The following is a 26,577-nucleotide window of genomic DNA, read 5'->3' as shown; positions in this document are numbered from 1 at the left end:
GATTTGATTTTTTCAACAACTTAGCAAAATTTTCATTAAATTTTTTAACAAGATGCAAAAACCGTTTTGGTTTTTTTAACAAGTGAGCAAAAATTTGCAGAAAATTTTAGTGTTAGATGCAAGTTTTTTCGGTGGTTTTTCCGAAAACAAATGCAAAAAAAATCTTCTTTTTTCTTATGCATAAGCGGAAAACTCAAAAATTTATTGTATATAACTTGTTAAATACTAGCTGAAATTTTTTCATTTTTGATGACTTTGAGTACTATTCTCCATCTTAATACCTTGTTTTTCTAACTTTTTTGATCAACATACGTGCAAAAAAGGAATTTTTTGATGATCAAAAACAGAACAAAGAAATTCATAAATTCTATTTTTCATAAGTGCAAGAAAATCTTGTTACTTTTTTTTTAAAATGCGAAACTATTTAATCAATTTTTTTTAATTTGCAAAATTTTTTTCAATTTTTTAAGCAAATTTGTCAAAAAATAGTTGAAAACTTTTGCATGCTGATTGTTTGCAAAACTTGCAAAAAAGTTTGCAAAAAATTTAAAAATTTGCGATAATTTTTTTGTCGTGTATGAAAAAATTGTGAAATTTTTTACAAGATGATAAAATTGGTATATTTTTTTGCCATCCTTACAGCAAACCTTAAGTAACAACTTGTAAAATTATTTACTAATTGTATAATTAGTTTGATTAATAACAAAGTTTTTCAACAAATTTTTTAAAAAATCCGTTGCAATTTTGTAACCAATTTCTCTATGACTTCTTATTCTATCTCTTTGTTGCTCTCTTTAAAATAGAATTTCTAGATGCCAAAAAATTAAATTACAAAAGTCGAGACAACAACCAAACCATTCACAAATCACAGAATTGTCGAGCAGCTGAGTTGTCAAATTTTGCAAGTTCTCAGTGGAGCGCAAAACTGGTCTTGCCTCCATCAGTGGAGGTTGTCTTGATGGTTGGCTGACTGGAGTTCTTGGCTCAGAGAACCCCTCATCCTCTTCGATGGTAATTGAGTTGTCCACAGATCCGTCTTCCCAAGGAAAGAGAAAATCTTCGAATGATTGAGCCACATATCTAGAGTCAGGAGTTTCGGAGTAGTTCATTCCCACATGCTCTGCCACTTCCTCCATCTTTTGCATTTCTCCAAGTTGGTTCTCTGTCATGGGTACTTGCGTTATATGTGGTTCGTTCATCACCTCCACCATGTGCCAGACTTGGATTGATATGTCCATTTGTGCCAGAAAAACTCCACAAACTGTTTCTCGCACTTGGATTTGTACTAAATCAGCCGAAAATTCTACCGAGAAAATGAGGTTGTTGTTTTGCACTGAGAAGATCATTTTGAGCAATATGTTGCGAGAGAAATTGAGTAAGTAAAAGATTCAGAATAAAAACACGATTTACAGTTGATATGCACGTAGTTGACGGAAGTAAAATGGAAATTAAGGTATTTAGAGATGAGAGAGGAGGTAGTTGACGGTAGTTAAGTTGAGAAAATTAAAATAGTTTTTTGTTGAGAGAGAGGGGTAGCTTCAATTCGAATGTGTGGGTTTGATCAATCAGAATTAATTTTCCTTATTTGGATTGCAGTCGTATCCAATCAGACTTCCTTTTATGGAATTCTAATAGAAAAGCCGTGTCCAATCGTAAACAAAGCTCCATTTTACACATTTTCGTTTCCAGTCACAAAAATGTTCTTTTTTGTTCTTGTTGTTGTATCCAATCAGATAAAAGTTTACCTTTTAAGGACTTAAGCCTTACAGATAAAAAAAGGTATACACAAAATAATTGCAAAAATAAATGACCAAAAGTTTTTACTGTAAAAATAAGAAATATTGTTGATATAAGATACAAGAGAAAGAAAATTATTAATAATAGCATTTCTGCAAGTCTTCTCATCAAGTTAATTGAATTTTTTGTACATAATGGATGAGAATTGCTGATTTTTGAGTGAATAGTCAAGTATTTTATTTTGATGTAGATTTGAAAGGATAACTCAAAGTTGATGATATTTTCAAAGCAAATCTATGGAAATCTGATTCCAAACCTGATCATGCAAGTTTTTGAACTTTGAAAATCTTTAAAGAAATGGAGGAATAAAGAATTTTGCTGGGAGTTTTGACAAATTTGGGAGTTGGGTAGGGAATAAAAAGAGTCTTTGAAATATTCTCAAACGACTTTTTAATTAACTTCAATTTCTTTTTCTAGTCAGGTGTAACTCAGCAGTAAGTTTTTAGCTTTGATACGCAAAATGTGGTTCAACAGTTAACTATTTGGTTGAGTAAATTTCCCTAAAGAGACCTTTACTTAGTCGCAAAACGCTATTTATGACAACTTTAATTAAGAACCTACATCTATTTCATCAATAAGGAAATCACACGGAATCTTTTTTTTTCTTGTAGAGTAGCTCGAGGAAGTTTTTATTGACATTTTTCAGAAATAATTATTTTTGATCCAAAAAAAGTCTAGAAACTGTTTAGTTCTGATTGGTTAATTTTCTGAAATGGAAAATTTCAGAAAAATCTCCATACATAGAAAATTGCGTGGACGATGACGTCCTTACCATAAAAGGAAAACTGTGTGAGTGGTGACGTCAATTCTGTTTATAGAATGACATCGTTAACAAGAAAGGAAAGTTGCGTAGGTGGTGACGACGTCACTTCTATTCAAAGAACGACGTCATTACCATAAAAGGATAATTGCGTAGGCGATGACGTCATCGTTAGTATAAATAGTTTTATTGGGTTAAATCGTTCATTTTATTTGCCAATAAGAAACAGTTATTCGAATTTTACTTCAAATTTTACAAATCGTCACTTCGCAAAAAGAAAAAAGTAAGTGTTTTCAGTCAGTTGGTATTTTATATTTTGAAATTTGGAATAATTCCAAAGTCCCAAGTTTTGTTAGATAATGCATGTCCTTAACCGAAACAAGAAAGTCAAGTATGAGAAATGCGGTGATGAAGCAGTCGATAGTTTGTTCTTCTTGCGAACAAGAGTTCCCAAGTTTCTACTCCCACCAACAACATTGGAGAAAGGAACATGAAACTAAGCAGCGGAAACCCATTGATACGGTGGCCGACTTGAACAAGATTGTGGAGGAAGAAGGGGAAGACGGTGAAAAACTGAAGGATGAACTTAGTGCTTGTCGACATTTTTTGGTGGATACGGAGATGGAAAATGGTAGACTTAAGATATTTGACTAGCAAATGACCAAGTTAGACACTAAAATAATCGAAGAGAAACTTGAAGAAGTCTTCAACAAGCTCGATTCTGCCGCCAAAATCAACGTTGCTTTGGGTTTTGTTCTTCTAAATATTGAGACTGGTAAACTTCGATATTTCTACGCCCATGAAAAAAATACTTTATTTGAAAAATCTCAGTTGCTAAAGCAGAATTGATAACAATCCAAGGAAGAGTTGAAAATTTTGAAATTGTGGAGCAATGTACCCAAGAACGTAAAAAAACACAATGTGGCGATTCAAGTTGAAAACATTCCAATGGGAGGTCCGGACTTTGTCTTACCCAAATTTCCACTGAAAAAAAAATCTGTTTATTTTCTTTCATCAAAAAAAGACAAGGAACCTTACAAAAATCATTTGTGTCCTTTCCGCGCATTGGCAATGTTTATGAAAGGATATATTGATCTCAGTTCTCACACTTCTTATACTTTACAGAAGATATAACAAAATCTGTTTATGATCCTAAAAACTTTTGTGGAGTTTCTGTTGAAGACTTACCTGTTGTCGAGGAAATTGTGAAAAGAACATCTTTATTTACGATTTCGATATCCAAGAAGGAGAATATATAGAAAATGATTTTGATTCTTTCTTCAAGTGTTTCCGGTGTCCTAGTTGTGATACTTTCTTGAAAAGATCTGAGTTTCTCAACAAACATCTTGTGAGATGTTAGAACCGAGTAAAACATATTTACCCAGAGAACGTCTATAGCCTCGCAAAACCTTGTTTGAAAAGCTAGAAGGATTTGGTTTTCCAGTTTCTGAAGACAACAATTTTTTCAATAATCTGGCATTTTTTGATTTTGAGTCAATTTGTGTTCCTACAGAGAAACCTGGATCGGAAAACATGTACAATTTTCAGTCTCTATATCATCAAATCTGATTGTTGAACACACCTTTTGTACAACAAAGATCCACAGAACTTGATTATTGATTCTGGAAAGCAAACTCGAGCTGTTGGCTGAGAAAAGTAAGCTGGAGATGAGAACAAAATTTCAAGATAATGAAGTGGCTGTCAATGAGCGAATGTAGAAGACTTTTGATCAGCTATACGAACGCGGTAATAACTATTCAAGTACCAAATTTAAGTACAAAGACGATTGCATTGAAGATTTGGAAGAAGCAGATCAGATATGTGAACACAATTCTTGCGAACTCAGAAAAATTACCTCATCGATTTGAAACATTATCTGGAGAGGTATGTAAATACTTTACCTATTTTTGGATTCAACATCAGTAAAAGCGATTTGATTTGATCAAGTTCTACCTAATCCCCTATTTGATTCGCGATAAAGAACAAGAAACATCCGTCATCAAAAAAGCGAATGACATTATATCTTTCAAGTTTGGAGATGTACAATTTCTCGACCTTGTGAAGTTTCTGGTAGTTGGAACTACTCTGGACTCCCTTTTCAAAGACTAAAAAACTAGCGAAACCGAAGAATTTTTTCCCTATGAGAGGTTTTATAACCCAGACAAACTTGTTTTTTTACGAATTTTTTCAGTATACAGTACGGAATTGTTTCAATATATTCGTTCAATCAGTGGTTGATGCGAGAAGAGAAGGAGATGAAAACCCTCCATCAGGAATTGTAGCAGAAACAAGGAAACATTTGAGTAATTCCTTGTATGGATATCAGATCATAGACAGATCGAGACATACAATCACGAAATATCTGAACGATGAAAAAACTCATAAGGCAAACAATGAGCCATTGTTCAAAAATTGAATACAGTTAAAAAAGACATGTTTGAGGTGAATTTGTTCAACTCAACCATTGAATATAGATAACCCATCATAGTTGGATTTTTCATACTGCATTATGCGAAACTGAGAATGTTGGAACTCTACTATAACTACTTTGACAAGTTCTGTGATGTAAAAAAAATTTTGAAGAGTTGCAGATGAATTCAGTCTGGCTTTATTTAGCTCTTTCTGAAGAAAATTTATGCGACTGTCTCTAATCAGATAAGAGAGCTGCTTGGGAAAAAATGAGGGAAAATTACTAAAGAGACTCTTTCAAGGCGGATGCAAAATGTAATTTTTTCCCTCGAACGTGTTGCAGTAAAAAGTATGACACACAGGAGCCGGTACTTTTTAAAGAAGAAATTAGATGTACAGAAATGCTCTGTTTGTGTAGCAAGACATATTGCTGCTATGACAACAAGCCCGATAAGTTCAAATTTAGCAGTAAAGGATTAAATAAATGGGTCCTAGAAGATTCTGGAGACGGTCCCATGTCAAAAAACACAGCGGTGAGAAATGCGGTGATGATTACAGGAGATCTGATGCTGACATCGAAAGAGATGTGAATACAAGGATGAACATAAGTGTCCTAACTTTATGTCTAAGAAGCAGGAACAGATGGATTATCATGTTTTGAAGAAGCATGCTCAACCAAGTTCGAAGCAGTCGACAGTTTGTCCTTCTTGCAAACAAGAGTTGCCAAGTTACTACTCTCTCCAACAACATCGAAGAAGGAACATGGAACTAAGCAACGGAAACCCACTGATACGGTGGCCGACTTGAACAAGATTATGGAGTAAGAAGGGGAAGATGGTGAAAAACTGAAGGAGGAAATTAGTGCTTGTCAAACTTTTTTGGTGGATACGGAGCTGGAAAAAAAGAAGACATAAGGTATTTAACTTCCAAATGTCCAAGTTAGATACTAAAATAATCAACGAGAAACTTGAAGAAGTCTTCAACAAGCTCGATTCTGCCGCCAAAATCAACATTGCTCTGGGTTTTGTTCTTCGAAATATTGAGACTGGTGAATATCGATAATTCTACGCCCATGAAAATAATACTTTATTTGAAAAATCTCATATGCTCTCTACTAAATCAGAATTGATAACATTCCAAGGAAAAGTGGAAAATTTTGATATTGTGGAGCAATGTTCCCAAAAACGTCAAAACACAAAGTGGCGATTCAAGTTGATTACTTACGTCACAATTTTTGATGCTTTGCTCAAAAATATTCTAATGGGATGTCTGGATTCTGTCTTATCCGAACCTCTACTGAAAACCATTCTGTTAACTGTCTTTTATCTAACAAAGACAAGGAAGCTTACAAAGATCATTTGTGTCTTTTCCGCGCATTGGCAATGTACATAAACGGACATAATGAGTTCGATTCTCACACTCTTTGATAATTTACAGAATTTATATCAAAATCAGTTTATGAGCCTAAAAATTTTTGTGGAGTTTCTGCTGAAGACTTATCTGTTGTCGAGGAAATTGTGCAAAGGAACATCTTTAGATATGATTTCGATATCAAAAAAGGAGAATATGTAGGAGAACTAGCTCGACGAAGTATTGGAGGATTTGACAAAACAGTCGAATTACTGAGATTTAATATTCATGTTATTCATACAAATGATATTATTTCTTTCTTCAAGTGTTTCCGGCGTCCTAGTCTGAAAAATCTGAGTTTCTCAACAAACATCTTCTGAGATGCAAGGACCGAGTGAAATATATATACCCAAAGAACCTATATGAGCTTCGCGAAACCAGGTTTGAAAAGCTAGAAGCATTCGGTCTTCTAGCTTCTAAAGACAACAAACTTTTCAATAGTCTCGCAATTTTTGACTTTGAGTCGATTTGTGTTCTTACAGAGGAACTAAAAGAGACAAAAATTTCAAACTGGATCGGAAAACAGGTACCAATTTCAGTCTCTATATCATCAAATCTGATTGAAGAACCCATTTTTTTGGACAACAAGGATCCACAGAACTTGATTATTGATTTTGGAAAGCAAACTCGAGCTGTTGGCTGAAAAAATTAGGCTGGAGATGGGAACAAAAATTCAAGATACTGAAGTGGCTGTCAATGAACGAAAGAAAAAGATTTTTGAACAGTAAACGAAGGCGGAAAAATTATTCAAGTTACAAACTTGAGTACAAAGACGAATGCATTGAAGATTCGGAAGAAGCAGATATGTCAACACAATTCTTGCTAATTCAGAAAAATCAACTCATCGATTTGAAACAACATCTGGAGAGATATGCAAAGACTTTAGCTGTTTTGGGATTTCACAGCGGTAGATGTGATTTGAATTTGATCAAGTCCTACCTAATCCCCTAGTTGATTCGCGATAAGGAACAGGAAACATCCGTCATCAAAAAAGCAAATGACTTAATATCTTTCAAGTTTAGAGATGTACAATTTCTCGACCTAATGAAGTTTCTGGGAGGGGCAATTACTCTGAACTCCTTTCTGAAAGCCTATAAAGCTAGCGAAACGAAAGGTTTCTTTCCCTATGAGTGGTTTGATAACCCAGAAAAACTTGATTTTCACGAAGTGCCATCGTATGAAGCCTTTTTCCATAAACTTAGAAACAACAATCCTGTAGCGAAAGACTTCCCTGATTATGAGAAGCTGAGAAAGAGTGGGCTTGACGAACAACAAGCACTTAAAAAGCTTCAAATCAAGACTGTTCCTCCAACTGGATTGGATAATTACAATTACTTGCAAGAAACTTGGAATAAAAACGGAATGGAAAAAAAATTTGAAATGGTACAACAACAAGGGTGTAGTTCCAACCCTTGAAGCAATGCAAAAATTGATTCAGTTTTATCATAACAAGGGGATTGATATTTTAAAACTTGGATGCACACTTCCAAGTCTAGCAAAAATATGTCTACACAAATCTACAAATTACAAGTTTTATTCATTTTGCGATAGTGATAAAGATTTGTGTGAAAAAAATAGAGAAGACTTGACTGGTGAGCCTTGCATTGTTTTCACTCGAAAAGCTGAAGTTGATGAAATATTCATCAACAACTCATCAAATATTTGTAAATCAATCGTTGGAGTTGATGCAAGCCAGCTTTACACTTTCTCCATAAGCCAACAGGACTGTACACGAGATGGGAACTTGACACTGAAATGCAGAAAATCAAGGCTAGACATATTAGAACTCGCAACTTTGGGAATATGTTAATGTCTTTCTATCAAGAATCAAGACCAGAATGTAAAATTGAGAGCTTTTCTTACATCTGGAAAACAGAAAAAAATCGACTGTTTTAATGTTGATGGTTACTGCGATCACTGTAAAACAGTATTCGAAGCAATGGGATGCTACTACCACTTATGTTCCTGTCAAGAAGCTCGTCCCTCCTTAACAGAACAGGATATTGCACGAGGTAATCAGAAGAGAGATATGGATGATATGAGGCGGGGTTACATAAAAAAGAAAGGTTACAAATTGGAAGAAATGTGTGAGTGTGACTGGTGGGAAAGTTTCAAAAGCAATGACAAGATCAAAAACCACGTCAGAACCCACTTTATCTATAAAATATCTCTTTCTACAGACGCCCTTCTGGCGAAAATAAAAGATGATTTCCTTTTTGGCTACGTTCAGTGCGATTTAGTTGTTCCAGATGAGCTTAAGTCAAAATTTGCCAATTTACCTCCAATTTTCAAAAACACTGAAGTTGGAAGAAATGATATTAGAGACTACTTGAAAAAGTATGCAATCGAGAACGAAATTTTAAAGCATCCTCAGGGAATGCTGATTTCTAGTTTCAAGCTAGAAAATGGAACGGTGATAACTCCTCTGTTCAACTTTTATTTGGAACTTGGCAAGCAATGCACCAAAATTTACTGTTTTGTTCAGCATACTCCAAAGAAATGTTTCAATAATTTCGTTCAATCAGTGGTTGATGCGAGAAGAGTTGAAAAGAGTTGAAGAGATGAAATCCTCTATCAAGAGTTGTAGCAGGAACAATGAAACTTTTGGGTTTTTCCCGAATGGATATCAGATCAAGGATAGATCGAGACATACAATCACAAAATATTTGAACGATGAAAAAACTCATATGACAATCAATGAGCCATTGTTCAAAAACTGAATACAGTTGAAAAAGACATGTATGAGGTGGAGTTGTTGAAATCAACCATTGAACATAGAGAATTTTCATACTGCAGTATGCGAAACTGAGAATGTTGGAACTCTACTATAAAATTTTTTGACAAGTTATGTGATGTAAATAAATTTGAAGAGTTAGAGATGGATACAGACTCGCTTTGTTTCGCTCTTGCTGAAGAAAATTTATACGACTGTATCCAATCAGATAAGAGAGCTGCTTGGGAAAAAATTAGGGAAAATGACTGCAGAGACTCTTTCAAGGCGGATGCAAAATCTAATTTCTTCCCTCGAACGCGTTGCAATACGCAAAAAAAGTATGATAAACGGGAGCCTGCACTTTTCAAAGAAGAGTTTAGATGTAGAGAAATGCTAAGTTTGTGTAGCAAGACATATTGCTGCTATGACAACAAGCCCGATAAGTTCCAATTAAGCAGCAAAGGATTAAATAAACGGGACATAGAAGATTCTGGAGACGGTCCGATGTCAAAATACAGAGGATTGCTTGATGAAGCAATTAACCTTACATCTACTAACAGTGGTTTCAGAACTAGAAATCATATGGTGGCCACATATGAACAGACAAAGAAAGAACTAAGCTATTTTTGTCCAAAAAGACAAGTACAAGATAATGGAATTCAAACAAAACCATTGAACTTGTAAGAACTGATGCAATGTAATATGTTTATAACAAGTGATGCAATGTATTATGTTTTTGTATGAAGCAGTGTTTTGTTGGTGTTTTTAAAATAAAGTTTCGGTAAATTTCAAATACGATGCAGTGATTTATAAACTTTCGTTGTAATTTAATTTTTTTTCTCAGAAACTTGTTTTTTTATCAGTAGGTTTCAGCATTATTTCAAAAAAATTTTTCAAAAAGTAAGATTTTCTAATAAATTAGTTAGTAGGTCAATTTATAGCAAATCTTATCGCGTTTTGAATTTTTTTCGAACAAATTTTCAAAAAATTTTCAACGAAATTTTTTTTCTCAAAAACTCTTACCATTGATTACCATGCACCAAAAAACTAATCAAAAGAACTTCATTCCACAATCCACAAGTAATTAAACGGTGATCTTTAACAATTAGATAACGCGCGTCGAGATTTTTGCGAAAAAACCAGTTTTTTCCAACAAAAAATCCAAAAAAAAATCGTTTTTCCTACCATTATCTTACCATCACACAAATCATAAAAACTTACCATCGGTATCCCCTATCTTAATACATTCTATACCCAATCTTAATGCATAGCGAGTCTGACCCAAAATCTATAACGTATCTTAATACATCGGGTCAGCCGAGCACCCCCCCCTTCCCCCCCCCCCACACCCTGAACACGTCCAACATCTACTACTAGCGTAAATTATGTTTTTTTTTACGAACTGAGAAGTTAATTTTCTAGTTTCAAACTTTATTGTCTCCGGGCCATATTCACTACTCCGTCTGCTCTGACTCGGATTAATGGGAACGCCAGTTCTCGCTTTTTTCGAGATTTTCATCCTTACTTCAATTGATTCTTAGACCATTGGATGAAAGTAGCAGATGTTGGAGATGAGCTGGGGGTGTGTCTGCAGACCTCCATTTTTTTTCAAGATAGGGTATAAATATTTTTGGTCTTAATTATAAATTTCATGCAGATAATTTTCTTTGCGTTCCTCGGAAGAACAGAAACGCGTTTGTCTCTGTAATCAAAGTTTTGGGGCTCGAGTCCGGGCCGGTCCAAGTTTTTTTTTCGTTGTTTGTGAAGTTAACAATTTTTTTCCGGGAAAAATTGAATTGTTATAATCTTGTTTGTCGGCTTATGTTTTGTCGGCTTAAGTGCTACATCGAAGAGTATTTTTTGCAGTCAGTAATTTTTGTCGTAAGTGCAAGTATTTTAACCTTTTCCTGTAACTTATATAACTAACAGCCTTACTCTGTTTTGTTTGTTTGTGTTTTTTCTTTAAAAATTTTCATTCTCATTAAATTTTTTAGTTTTATTGGCTTAAAGACCTTGATTTGTAAGGCTTTCAGGGAATAAAATGATTTATTAGTAGTTGCCTGCAAATTTCAAAGTTTGTCGCAATATTTTTCAACATTGGTTACAGATTTAGCAAAGTATTAAGATAGAGAAAAGAGTTGGTAAGGTTTCATGGTTTGGGTTATGGTACAAAAAATGGTAGAACACTATTTTGTGTAAACATCTCTAGTTTTTTTGCAAGAATTTCGATTCTTTTGCGGCCAGCAATTTTTGTCGTAAGAGCAAGTGTTTTAACCTATTCCTGTAATTTATAGATTAATAGTCTGACTATGTTTTTTTTTGATTTTGATTCGATAAAAAAAGCTTCATTCCTATTAAACTTTTCAGTTTTGTTGGCTTACTCGCCTCGATTAGTAGGACTTTCAAGGAATAAAATGATTTATTGAAAAATAAGGTAGTTGACTGCATATTTTAAAGTACGTCCCAATAAATCTTAACATTGGTTATTGCTTCAGCAAAGTATTAAGATAGAGATTAGAGTTGGTAAGGTTTCATGGTTTGTATTATGCTAAAGGAATGGTAAAAAAAAAACAGTTTGCCTAAGAATCTCTAGTTTTTTTGCAAAAATCTCCGGCACGTTATCTAATTGGCAAATATCATTAGTAATCTACGTGTAAATTGTGGAATGCACGTATAATCATTCAATTTTGGTTCATGGAATGTCAATGGTATGAGTTCTTCCACAAAAACTGAGAGTTTTTGAGATTTTTCTTCAACTAAAAACTTCAAAACACAAGAAAATGTGAGCTGTAATTTATTTTCTATGGTGTTCTAATGCTCTATCTAGCTGAAACTATGCTGCAGCCAGCTAAAAATTTGAATTTTTTTTTCAATTTTCGGAGAAAATAAAAAAATTACAATTAAGTATAAAAATCATTGCTTCGTATATCGATTTTACTGCCATATATTACAATAATAAAAACAAAACTGCACATCTACATAAAACTACTTATAGAAATCAAAACATACATATCAGGAATATTATTCAAGTTTTCTGGTAGAAATTAAAAGGAAGGCAAGCTGAAAAAATTACGTAGATCTGTCGTTACGAGGCCAAACTGTGCTCTGGGTAGGAGCACAATTTTGTGTCTGTACGTTTCTGGATTCCAGAGGCAAGTCTTAAAATATGTTCCAAAATGTAAGTGGATACCAGAAACAAATTTTCAGTGGATTCCGGATACATATACCTGTAACCTAAAATTTGTCGGCACATTTGTTTTGTTGTGGATTCTGCAACAAGTAAATATATCTAGTTGTTTTGAATTCCGCAGCTGTAAGTGGATTCCGTAAAATGTAATTGGAATCCGCAAATGTAAGTGGATTACGCAAACTGTAAGTGGTTTCCGAATTTTGTTCAAAACTGAACTTGCAGATGAACAATTAAAAGCTGAGCTGGAATTCTTATCTCTAGCAATGCGGAATTTAAAAGCAAAGATTTAACCGTAGTCAGCGGAATCCACAATCAAGTCTTACAACATTGGTTACCTAAATCGGTGGATGTCATCTTTTAATATTTCTGAAACAGAACACTGAACAATTTCAATTATTGGAGTCAATGAGTTGAGAGTGTATGGAACACACAGCATATCAACAAATTAGGTCAGTATTTGGGATTCCATCGATCCAAATTACTGGTCGGTTTTTGGGATTGATCAAAAACCAAAAACTGGAAAAATGTGGAATAAAAATGGAATATATCCAATATTTGGAGTCATTAGCTTGGAGTGATTAGAAACATAACGCACAGCAAATCATCAAATCAGTTCAATATTTGGGATTCCATCGATCCCAAATACTGGTCAGTAATTGGGATTCCATTAATCCCAAACACTGATCTATTGTAGTAATTTTCCATTCTAGTAAACTTCTATTCTAGTGAAACCAAATCACAAATATTCAACAGATATAATTTTAATGGCTACTACACATATAAATATATCTAAAGGAAATCCGCAAACAAATTGCGGAATCCAATTATAATTTACGGATTCCACTTACAGTTGCGGATTCCGCAACAGCTCAATTTAACGATGCAAATGTTTTATCATTTGTTTGTGGATTCCACAAACCTTTCTGGATTCCGCAAATACAGTTGCGGATTCCGCAAATTCGCCTAATTTTCTAGTAATTTTGAGCAGTACAATGACTTAGGTAGTTGTTTGTGGAATCCAAAACAGCATAGAAGATCAAAAAAAAGTAAAAAGACTGCGGATTCCGCGACATATCTGAATTTGACCTGTTGCGGATTCCGCTTACAATGCGGAGAATGCACAGTTTGGCGTCGTAATGGTAGTTTTCCGGGAACGATCCGCAATTTTTTTAAATTCCTTTTTCTTTATCGAATCAATGAAATCTCAAAGTAGTAAATTTTAACCAATCGAGCTACCATGATCCAGTGTTCTCCTCTATCACTGCTTGAAGCTGAGTTGATGATTGCAAAGGAGTGCTTTGTTAGTTGAGGAAATTTATCAGAGGGTTAAAATCCAATGTACTTGAAGCTGAGCTCAGGAACTCTTTCTATTATTTGTACAAACAAAAAAAGATCCATCTTACACTTGTTACTGATTTACATCTGACAACGATGAAACTGATTTTTTTTTTGAACTTAGAACAAAAAATATAATTTGGATGACTTTAATTTTCATGCATTTAAGTACTGAAAAAACAATTTGGATGACTATAATTTTCATGCATTTAAGTACTGAAAAAACAAAGTCCCATACGCTTGTCTTATGAACTGGAAAAAGGTTATTGAACACTGCTTTACATTCTAGGTTGCGCAAGTTTCTCGAATTTTTCATTATGCAACATTCATTATCTCCTTTTACTGGAGAATGAGGTATGAAGAAAAAAAAAGAAAAAAGAAGAAAAAAAAATAGAACAGAGACAATGACACTGATAAATGTTTACAGTAATTTTACAGGCTTCTGAAAATTAAATTAAGCGAATGCTCTGAAATTGTCAATTTGAAAATTTGATAGTCACTTTTCTAAGATTTTCAACTCCGTTATTTGCTCCAAGGGAAACTTGAAGAACATTCCTAATCTCAAGCTTTTTTGACTAAGTTCCGGAAAATGGAACTGTTCAGCTGCATTTTATAGTGAAGTCAAGTCAAAAGCTATAAAAAAGATTTTGAAAATCTTCCATAGGAAGAGCCGGAAAATCATCGTTGAACTGCATTGCTGTCCTTGTTGTAACGTACGGATGACAAGCAGAAAATGATTCGAATGATACAATTGCACCATATTAGCTAGGCAAGACATTGCTTCGTTGAGTTACACCATTTCGTTGTTTCAAAATGTCATCAAATTGAAATCAATCGTCAGCTTTTTTTGTAGGTTCTCTTTTCTCACTTTACACGCGACTATGAATAAAAAAGAACAACTAGCAATCACCAGTTTTTGGTCTGAAACTAAAGCAAAGATTCCAAAGTTTCATAATTGAAGATTTTCAGAAAAAAATTTCTCATATGAAAAACTAAAGAAATTCTAAATATTGCCAGTTTACTGGATTTGTTTCACAGTAAAAAAATCCTAAGAGTCAAAGAAAGAATGCACGTAAAAAAAACCTAACAGATATTGAACATATGGAAAAATGAGTATGTTTCATTTTTAGAGAGAACAAAATAGAAAAAAAATACAGAAGCGAAGTGGAAATTTGCATTATTAGCGATACTAAGAAAGCATTGTATTGCAAGCTAACTGAGACAGATTTGACTCTTTCGAAAAAAAACTTAGTAATGAATTTTTTTTGAAAAATGAAAAGTTAAGTTTCAGATACGGAGGCGAAGCGGAGCTTCGTATCACTTGGAGTACATGGAAAGCTTAGCTTTCCGAGCTACCAAATATAAAGTGAGACAGATAAAACTAGGTAAAAAAAACTCTCGGGTCATCACACCAAACAAGTTTTGCTTATTTTGAGTATTTTCTTAGATTAATTTTGCTTTGAAAGTAAAAAAATAAAAAAAAACTCTTCTTCTAAACTTTTCTAAAACAAAGACCGCAAAATACAAATTAATAGTAATTGAATTACAAAAACAATAGCTTTTTTATCTATTAACAATTAATGTGGAATGACTGAATTTGCTACACAGGATGTGTATCGCTTTGTACTTTAAAGCGTGTGGAGGACTGTCTTCAAAAACATTCAAAAGTGACTTTTTTTTCCGAAAACATGGTCTCTTGTTTCAAAATGAATACCACTGCAAAGAGTTTAAAAATCACTTTAATGGAGTACTAATGTGGAGCTGATTTGCTTTATGGAGGTACACAAATCAAGAACTAACAGTTGCAGAGCACACAGGTGAAGCGGAGCTTGGTATCGCTTTTGATTTAATGCAAGCTGATTATGGTAAGCTAGCAAACAGTATTGAGACAGATAACAAAATTTAAAACAAAAAAAGAATTCGGAGAAGTGAAAATATTGTCAGGAAAACAGTCGAAAAACGCACCAATTTTTTCAAAAAAGCATTTAGAAGTTACTCAGCGGCCACTAACCCGACAAACAGTAATCTGATGCCCATTGAAATAAAACAAAAAATCTCCATCAAAACCTAGAGTCATTAAATTTTTCGGAATAACAAAATTTAAAACTTGGAAATCATGCAAGAAAAGCTTCTTATTTTTCTCAAATCAATTAACTGTTTTTTAAATTTGAAACGACACAAAATAAGGAGATTAGGCCGATAAAACATAAGAGGAAACGATTTAGGCCGAATAAGGCTTTTCAGCGGAGAAAAAAACGAAGAGGAAAACCAAGAAAAGCGTACAAGAACATCAGGGACAATAAAATTGCAAATTACAGGAGTAAACTTGCTGATACAACGATAAAAATCCCTGGTGTGGCAAATAAGACGACCAAGTTTGAGCAGACAAACGAAAGTCTGACAACTCAATTTTTCCTCAAATTTCTTGTTCAATTTCGTTAGATTTAAAAAAAAGTTGCAGCCGGGACTCAATCACTGGGGCTTTTAATACAAAGGCAAGAGTATTTAAGCACTTGAAGTTTCGCGTTTCAAATAAACTTCGAGTTTTTTTCAAAATTTGAGAAAACTGCATGAGCATCAAAGTGAGCTGAAAATAAAAAAACCAAAAATCAAACCGCGAAAAAGTAATGTCGAGCCTGAACAAAATTTCAGTCTTCTCCTGACTAAAAAAAAACAAAAAAAAATCATCGCGATCAATTTAAGAGTCAGAACTACCTTCATCGACTCTTAATAACTTTAATAACTCTTAACTTTTCGACGAAAAAACTATATGAAAAATCTACCTGGATAAACATTCCAAGCTTGTCTAAAGAAAAAAAACGTACCGAGTAAAAATGAGAACCAACATTACTTTTTCTACTGCACCTTGCTAATATTTTTCATAGAAAACTGGCCTTATTGATATTTTTACCCAACTTTTTCCCTTCACTGCAAAAAAAGAAAATTGAATAAAAACTATTGAATAAAGAAAAAAGCAGTCTGTTTTAAGAACTTGAAGGATATTTCAAATTCAGAAAGTAGCAATCAGTGGGAAACAATAACAAGTATTCAACACCGAGACGAAGCCAAGCTTCGCATCACTAGCGATACAACGAAAAGTAGCAGCGCAAGCTACCAAAAAGACAATACGTTTTAATTTTATTTGGTTGTTCACTTTGTCGACAACACATGGTGAGACCCAAGCTGATCTTAAAAAAATTTTCCATAGGAAAATGTTGTCATAAAAAAATTTTAAAAACATCAACAACTTTTTTGGAAATACGAAAAGTTTTGCTCTCAGAAAAAACTGACGAGCAAATAAACCACTAGCATCAAGCAAGCTTTTAGTATTTACCGAGAGTTCACAAAGCCGACATCACCTGATTAGACGCCCATTGTTCCAAAAACAAAAATCTTCACAGGATAGTGTTTTTATAAGAAAAAATTTGAGCGCTTAAGAAATTTGAACTTTATCTTTTAAACTACCAACCGACTTGATTTATTCAAAACATGATAATCAATTTTTATCCCTATTTCGATGCAAATACGATGAGTTCACTCAGCCGAAAAACATGAGCCGAAGTCAACCAGTCCGAACAAAAAACTGAAAATATACTAGTCATGGATAGTAAATTTATTCAACCACCCTTAAGAACATATTGAAAACTCAGTTTTCTCGAAAGTAAATTCTTTTTCAGACACCATTCCAAAAAACAAAGTCTGTCCAGGAGCATAGGTTCCAAAAAAGAACAGAACATAGGTTGCAAAAGCAACCACTTTACAACCAGACATTGAGCCAAAAAGCAAGACGATGCCATATGAAACTGTTGTCATCAAAAATTTTAATAAGATATCAGACTTTGAAAGGTTGCAACGGAAACTACATTTTTTTTGGAAAAAAAAATTAAACATTTTTTAACCCTGAAGCGACACAAAAAAGATAAATGTTGGAGCAAGCACAGCATGTTTTAAAAGACAAGATAATTTATACGAGCGTAAACTCAATTAAAAACGTTAATTTTCCCGTAATTAGTTCATTTCTTTTACCCGCAATTCCTTCTCTGGCATTTCCTTCTCTGGCATTTCCTTCTCTTCGAGTTCCTCGATCCTGAATCTCTGTAGGCATGTGAAACTGCTAACGATAGGACTGAAGCTCCTGACTTTTATTGACTGATGGTTTTCTTAGACAAAAAGTTATGTCGTTACAAGTGGTTCGAGTATTTCATTATTGACATCATAAACCTGAGCGTGACCAGCAGATGTTCTCAACAGAAAAGAACCGATCTCAAAAGAATGGCTTCTCATTACCACAGACATCCAGTTTGGCAGTGTGAGAAATACAAATCGATGGAAATATTAGAACGAAACAATTCTGTGATCAGCAACATGATGTGCTTCATTTGTTTGTCTGCACATCACAGCTTTCAGCAATGACTTTCATTATCATTGTCAAAAGAAGCATCATACAACATCTTCGTGGGAGTTTTATCCAGCCCAGCTCGATTCTCAGAGTGACAAAAGATGCTCCTAAATCAACCGATCTAGAACCATCACTGTTTCGCCAACGGCAAGCGTCAATGTTAGATCTCAGAACTGTCCAGCTCATCACTTGAGGGCGCTCGTTGACAATTGAGCTCAGATGAACATCATCACCCTGCTAACCATGCACCAGAAAATTAAACAAAAAGATCCATATCGCAATTTGGCGTGAGCCGGAAGAACACTATGTCTAACCATGGAAGAATGAATCTCTTAATACTCGAAGAGACTGGTAAAAATATCAAAGTTTCTTGTGCGGTTTTGAAAAACATCACGGATCACGAGCATGCAAAAACACAAATCGCAACCACCGACATACGAAAGGTCAGCAACTTCAACTTCCGGATCCAGCTTTCAGAAAGCCCATTAAAATTGATCTTCTGCTTGGACAATCCGCCTACACGCACGTTGAGACGTCACGGATTGTCAAGGAAGAAATTATACTGTTAACCGACACGATGCTTGGTTGGACAGTCTCAGGTGTAACAGCACAAAGTCATTTCACGAAGACACTCGCCACGGTATGGAATCAACTTCCTTGACAGCCTGTTCACCACATTTGAAAGATTCAGGGAAAATGAAGGTATTACTTCAATTCCTGAATCCTAAAATCCATACAGCGAGCTTGAGTGTATCCGAAACTTCGATGGGACTACGACCTATGGCTCAGATGGATGAACTATAGTGATATTGCCTGTTAACAAAACATAGGGGATCTACGACGAAATATCCCAATAACTGTTGACCAATTTTGGTCGTTCAGCATGCGAAGATTTCCGACAATCCATTTTCAATGCAAAAAACTACGATAGAATCGTAAAGCCAAGAACCAAAATAACGACTTCTTCCAAGAGAAGTTTGACACCATATCAAGAAAGTACCTGTGCCAGATCAATTTCTGCCAGTCGGGAAATAGTTCATCATTCCTCATCATGCAGCTTGGAAATCTGATTCAACAACAACGAAATGCTGTTTTCAACTGATCAGCTCCGACTTTTATAAGAAAGTCACTGAACGGGTCATGGCTGATTGGTCCCCAAGCAGCAAGACCTCTCCAACAACTTTGTCTGGTTCCGAATCTTCAAGTTTGCACTATCTGGCGACAATGACGGGTGTCACCTTCTGTTTAGCTTCAAGTGGTTATCGCGCCATACTAGTTTTGTCAGACAACGCAAGGTTGTCATGAGCGAACTTACCTGATAAACTGCATGCAAACAAAGAAATGTTCATAGCAGAAAATGACCACAGCGTCAAAAATCTTGTGCTCAATTGGCATCCACTTTGTGACTGTTTCCATCAAAGGTGATGGATGAATTAGATTCACTGAATTCCCTAGGCTTGACCCATGCCACCAAAAACCTTATTTTTTTGCAGAAAAAGGTATTTAGAATGCACAGTCCGCACAAATACAAAAAATTTTGATCTTGCGAGAAATGTAAATTAACTTTCGGGACTAAGTGTTATTGTGGACTCACGTAAAAACGTATTCTCTTTTTGATACCAAGAACCAACTGATATAGGGACATGTTTTAGTCGTAGAAGTTGCGGTCCACTCAACTGCAAAAAAAGACAATATATGGCACAGTTCGTCGAATTTTAGAAGCACTTCATAGACTCAGAATCATGGAGTCAGAAAATTGCCTTCAAGACCCTTACAAGAACCATTACAGGAAAGGTTAATAAGATCCCTGGCAAAAATTAAAAGTCAAGAATGATTGATCATACAGACACACCAGCCATGAAGGTGGAAAGATACCAAGGCAATGAAAGATTGATATTTGCAAACAACAAGCGAAAAACAATCAAGGCATCGATTGGCTTCAACACCAGTGAGCTGAAAACTGCCTACCATCCTTCAAGTCCTCTTTTTCGCGTAAACTTAAACCCAAAGTATTTTTTACACGATTTTATGTTTTGGGTGTCAAAAAGTTCGACATCTAACTACTAGAAAAGATCAACACCGAAAAGAGGGCTCACACACAGGACAACATCTAAGGCAGTGTGGAAATGAGGACATGAGCCCGGGAATGTCATGGGTGGATAGAGCAATGTCAAGCGACTGACAATGGTAGCACTTCACATCTGCAAGGAGATATCGAGAAAAAAACACGGGATAAACTCAGGAGCAGGGAATGGACACTTGAACTAAAGTTCTGAAATCTAAATTTTGGCTTGAACTTAAACACATTCTAACATTTTGAATTAAAAAATTGAAAACCATGTCGACGAAAAAAAGTGCAAACAACCGAATGAAGTAAAAAAAAGATGGTAGGCATAGTACCAGAAGAGTAAGCTAATTCCATCTGAAGTACAAAAAAATCTCGAGTCAGTTCATGCGTTTTAGTAGATTGGGGATAAATTTCATTAAAATTTGCAAAAAATTGTCAGAGCTTAACTAGAAACAATTATAAAAAACCAACAGCGAATTTTAAACTAATCTTATCCCTTTCATCAGAACCTATTCTCCTTTTGAGTTTTTTAAGTGCAGTTTTCAACAGTTTAAGCCTAACTATGGTATATTTTTGACTAGGGTTGACATTTTTTGATCTAAACTACACTAATCTTCACAAACAACAGTCAAAACAAAAAATTATTGTATTAAAGAGTAATTGTATTAATGATTACTTTCACAGAAAGCTGATTGTAAAAGAAAACACAACGTTCAATCAAAAATTTCATCCGAACAAAAATTATTAAATAGCGCTTCCACAGTTTGTTTTTAACTATCAGTCCGTCAATTTTTGAGTTGATTTTTTAACAACAATCAGTTCAATTCTTTTGTAACTCGATTAATGGACTATTTTATTACGGTGTTTGCTCAAACGGGAAATTTTGCTCTAACAACTGCCAAAACTTGTCTCAACTATCAAGGGAAAAAATGAAAAAACATAAAAAAACTTAGTTGAATAGGCCCTTGGATGTTAATATTTCCTGTCTCATAAAATATAAACTCTAAAAGTTAAATTCTAAACAGAAAAAAAGCCTTCGTAACGACAGAAAAAGAAAAGATCACTTACGACACATAAAGATCATTTACAAACATAACTGAGGTCAAAGAACTTTTTTTTCCAAAAAAAGGGATTGGCAACTAGGGAATACGAGAACGCACAATCTCGATACAAAAAGTCAACGCCTGAGTGAATGTTAAAATATTAGCAAGTCGGGCGAATTGTTAAAAAAGAACAACAGCTCTGAGCACTTCCTTATTGGTATTCGGATTTTAAATTTAAAGCCCTAGAGAGTTGAACATAGATGCACATGGACCAAACACAAGTGCGAAAAAGAAAAATATTAGGTTTTTCCGGAAACCTATTGTTCCCACTGCAGTGGTTTGACTTAATCGCAGTAAAGTGAGAACAATCCGAAGTCAACTAACAATCTACAACAGACCAAGACCACAAAACTCAAATTGTTGATGAAAATGAAACAAAACAGATAATCAAACAAGGTCTATTGAAAATTAAAAGTAAATCTCAAATATCTTAAAACACCTATCGAAAAAATCCATGAAAATTTTAAAAATATAACATGATTAAAACTGTTTTCAACTAAAATCGTGAAGTCTACGAGTATGAGGATTAAAAAAAGCAAAGAAAAAATACAAAATTTGAATGAAAAGTGATCTGCAGCAGCTAAATAAATTGGCAAAAAAAAATTTTTTAGAACAAATGCATCCGCACATTTTTTCAAACTACTTATAGTTTTTTCTTCAATTTGAGTTTTAATACAAAAATTGATACAACCAGCAGGATGTTACGAAAACATATAACCTGTTTACAAAAGTCTCTATCTATAACAGACGTCTAACAGTTGAATCATGCAATTGAAAAAACAATTTGTCTGGTAAAAAAAATGTTTTTTAAATCGTGTGTCGACTTCAAACAAGTAGTGATAAAAACAAGGTGAAGTTTAGATAAATTCGTTATAAAAAGAAATTAACATGTTCACGACGAACAACAATCTGTAAAGTTGAAAACTGCCAATAAAATCAGTATACGATTGCTAGTCAAAAACTATGAGTAATGCAGGTTATTGACAAACGTTTGAAAGTACCGCTCGGTGGGCTTCTCCATTTGTTTTCAACTTGAAAGTTCAATCATGACTGAAACTATAAAATTTTCGGAAAATGGAACTCTGACGAATATTAAACCAACGCATCCACTTTGATTATCTCTAAATGCACTTCACTTTCAATAATTGAACCAACAAAAACATTACAATATTCGATAACTAGGAAACTTCGTATGTTCGTATCTCTAACATCGGAAACGCCTGATTGATTGTAAATTTATGAGCAAGAGGGTTAAAATATTAGACAAGAGCAACAATTATAAGGACTTGTTGTTCGGTTTTTCAACTTAAAGCTTTCAAGAACTGTTTTCACTGCAGTGGGTTGACTTGATTGCAGTGAAGTGAGAAAATCTCGAAGCCAACTCACGCTGTACGACAGACCACAGGCATCAGCTCATTTTGCGGATGAAAATGAAACAAAACAGAAAACCAAACAAAGACCAATGAAAGTTAACATTGAATCCTCTCAAAAATTTATTAAACCCTATTAATTGGAAAACAAAAAAAACTTAAAAATCTACATGTTGAAGAATATTATTCTCAGCTAAATTCAACAAATTTACATAAATTTGAAATATTTAAGAAAAACTTATAAAATTGAAGTAAGAATTGATCTGCAGCCGCTATTAAAATGGCAAAAAAATTGTATAAATGCAACCGCAAAACATTGCTAAAACTTATTTTTTTAAAAAAGTGGAACGTTAGAGCAAAAGGGGGCACAAGCAGCAGAAACTTACCAAAATTTATAACCATTTTTACCAGGGTCTCTATCTAGAACAGAAGTTTTTTTATCGGTTAAAGAAACTGATCAAACTTTCCTAGGTTTCTAAGAAATCATACTCTTAGGGTATCAATCAAAAGCGAATAAAAACGTCTTTGCCAAAAAAGTCCAGCGTCAACATTAAAATAAAACAAGGAGTGAGGAAAGCTGAGGTATAAACAAAAGTTGAGGTAAGTTAATTCACAAAAAAAAATCGAAAAGTGGTAAGTTCGAAAAATGCCGCTTAAATTTTTAACCAATGCTAGCCAAAAATTTTGATTTTGGGTAGTGTGGAGCAGGGGAAAATAGGATCTTTGAAGCTAGCATTTGGTGAACATCTTTGATTGGTTTCAGCACAAAGTTTCTAACTTGTCCGAAAGTAAAACTTTTGTAGCAAAATGGATTTCAACGCATCTATATTAATTTTTCTCCTTTAAGCTCATCAATTTCGATAATTGAACAACCAATACCATCAAAATAAATTCCAATTTAGAAGGACCAAAATGTTGAATGGTTTTACACCAAGGCATAAAATTATTCCAAAAAAGTGTATATGAAAATCATTATGTCTTGATGTTAATATAACTGTTTCGGATAAACTTTACTTCGTGTTTATTCTATAGGTTGCTTTGAATTGTGTTAGAATAAACAAAGTTTTTCCTTCGATATCCTTAGAAATCTTATAACTTTTCCAAAAAATTCTTCGAGAAAAAATATCTGGGCGGGGCACTAAACATGTACACGAGTTGAATGACCCATCACCCAGAAACTGACGAAAAAGTGCTGATTCACACCTTGGAGTGAGTCTCAACAAAATCAGCCGCTTGACACCTTTCTCTCATTTTTAGCCATTTGTGATCTTTATATTCATAACTAACGTCAACAAAGACAATTTTTTCGTGCAGAAAAGTAAAAAAAAAATGAGAAAGGTGAAAAAGTTTTTAATTACGGAGAAATTTTCCAATCAAAGAAAAATTGAAATAATTCGCACCACTTGCGATAGCTCAGATCAAATTCAAGGCTCTAAAAGCTAGTTGACAATAAACAAACCAGAAATCCTAAATCAGGCGTAGCATTGCAAGCTATCGAATAGACAATGAGTCAAAAATAACTAAACAAAAAAAAACACTAATTTTCTGAAACGAAACACACAGCTGGAGCGGAGCTTCGGACCAATCGCATAACAAGAAAAAAGTTCCACGGCAGCTAGCCCAAAGAAGGATGGAAGCCTGAGCTGAAATAAAAAGCTAGAAAGAGAATCGTAGAAAAATTTTCACAAATTGGTTTTTTTTGTACAGTTGATTGGAAAGCGGGCGAATCTAAGTAAAAAAATATCTGCGAAAAACAAAAAAACGCATAGAGCGCAACAACCATGTTTCCATGCCAACAAAAAAGTTATACGTAAAAGCTGGAAATTTTGTGGAGTAAATATTTTGTTCTGGCGGATCAACATGAAACTTGAAACTGAAGTAACTCAATTGAAAAACCACTGATTTTTTTTTCAAATTGAGCCCAGACTCGAAGTATAGCTTTACACTTTTTGTATACAAGGAAAAAAGACAAATTGCTCGGTTGTTGATCCAAAAAAAAATCAAATGATTGATCCAAATTAAAAGTTTTTTTTATTTGTTTGTAAAATGGTTGACTTTAAGGAGAGATACTCGGGAAAAAACGAGAAAAACGATTGGTACTCCTTATTACTTATCTTAAAACATATATTTTGAATTTGAACTGAACAGATAACAATTGTGTATACGACTTCTGAACCGAAAAAGCAATTGAGCTATAACAAATGAGTAACAAATGTAGAAGTTTGCTTAAAATATTTTTTAAATACTTCATCAAAAACACCGACAAGTAATCTGTTTTATTGGGTTGTTGCAATGATGTCTTTTATAGTACCGAAAAACTGAAACTTAGGGATTGGGAATCGAAACTGTTTTAAGTTTTAGCTGCAGACAAACTATGCGAACTATGACAGTTAACTCCAGACAAGTTAATATTTTTAAAAAAATTGTCAAAACTTCGTAGTTTCGTCATAAGCACACAGAACCCTATTATATTAAAATCAGTTCCCTTGATTGCAGTGGATGTGTATGACAAAAAACAGGAATGTGCCATTGAGGCGTTTCATGAATGTAAAAAAAAATTATGAGCGTTTTTTTTTTCATTCCAAATGAGTAAAAAAGCTACAGTAACACATAGTTATTTCGTTAGAAATTTTTCAAAAAAATTGAAAAAAAAAATTCGTTTTCTTTTAAATTGCGTATCATACAAGTTTCATATACAAGAATTGTATGAAAAGTGGTTTCTTCGTTTCAAAATTACATCTTGTTTTTAAAAACCAAAGGGCTTCAATTGAACGATAGAAGCCATTACCCATTTGAAAATTTCTGAAAAGTGCTTTCCAAGCAAAGTGCTTCTCAAGGTTTTATCGAAGACTGCTTATCTTAAAATTTTCATATAGGAGAATTGAATGATAAGCCTTTTTTTCAATTCAAACTGTAATGGCAACTTCTATTAACAAAAACTTTCCTTCAGCAAAAACTACTATTAAATCATATAAAAATTGTTAGAAAACATTTCGAAACGATTTTTGAAATTTACTTATAATGAAAACAAGCAGTAGCCATACCATTTTTATACATGAGAAATGTATGATAAGCGTTTTTTGTCAACAAAGTTTTTATGTTGTTTTCTAATAAGCAAAAGCTTTTCTTCAGCAAAAAAAATGTTAATAACTCATTTAAGAGTTCTTAAAAAACATTTCCTAAATGTTTCTGATAACTTTAATCATAATGAAAAAAATGCTGATCACAAAATTTCCATAGATGAGAATTGTGAAATCAGCATCGTTTTTCAATTAAAAAAACCTCCTTTTAAAAGAGAGTTTTAAAAGAATTAAACAGCCGCAGAAAACAGTTTACGCTTTTTCAACCAGTCTTCGAAACTGTTTGAAAATTGCTCAGAATTGTCACATACGCTTGATTTATGGATGTGTATGATGAGCTCTTTCGGTGTATGGAGGTCAATCCAGGCAGCAAATAAGAAAATAGCTTCTGGTATGATGAGGTATTTGTAGCATTGGTGGTAAAAAATACCACAATAAAACTTGTCATTCTCAGCGTGGAAGATTGTCCTGGACACGATTATTTTTGATGCTTTGAAAGTGTCTGGTAACCTGCATTTAGGCCTCTTTGTGGTTTCTGACTTTGTTCTGCGTTCTTCAAATCCTAAGAACTATAGGTATCTGTGTTGACCAGCCGGATAACTGCAATCTAGTCATTTTCATCAAATTTTGACATAAGTTGAACGTTTTGCATAACGGTTAGATGATACCGGTACAATGACGAACGCCTCCAAAAGCGTGGATAATCTGAATGCTGCTTTGTTGCAAAATCTACTGACGCAAAACTGGGATCTAACTGGGTAAAACAAATGGTCTAAATGATGAGCGTCTTTACAAAATTATCTGCTGAATTGCCACTACCGACGGACTTGTTTGCTTAAAATATTTTTTAAATACCTCATCAAAAACACCGACAAGTAATCTGTTTTATTGGTTTGTTGCAATGATGTCTTTTATAGTACCGAAAAACTGAAACTTAGGGATT

The sequence above is a fragment of the Symsagittifera roscoffensis genome, chromosome 10 (assembly GCF_963678635.1).
Source record: "Symsagittifera roscoffensis chromosome 10, txSymRosc1.1, whole genome shotgun sequence".
Classification (NCBI taxonomy): domain Eukaryota; kingdom Metazoa; phylum Xenacoelomorpha; order Acoela; family Convolutidae; genus Symsagittifera; species Symsagittifera roscoffensis.
Note: the sequence above shows the minus strand (reverse complement) of the source record.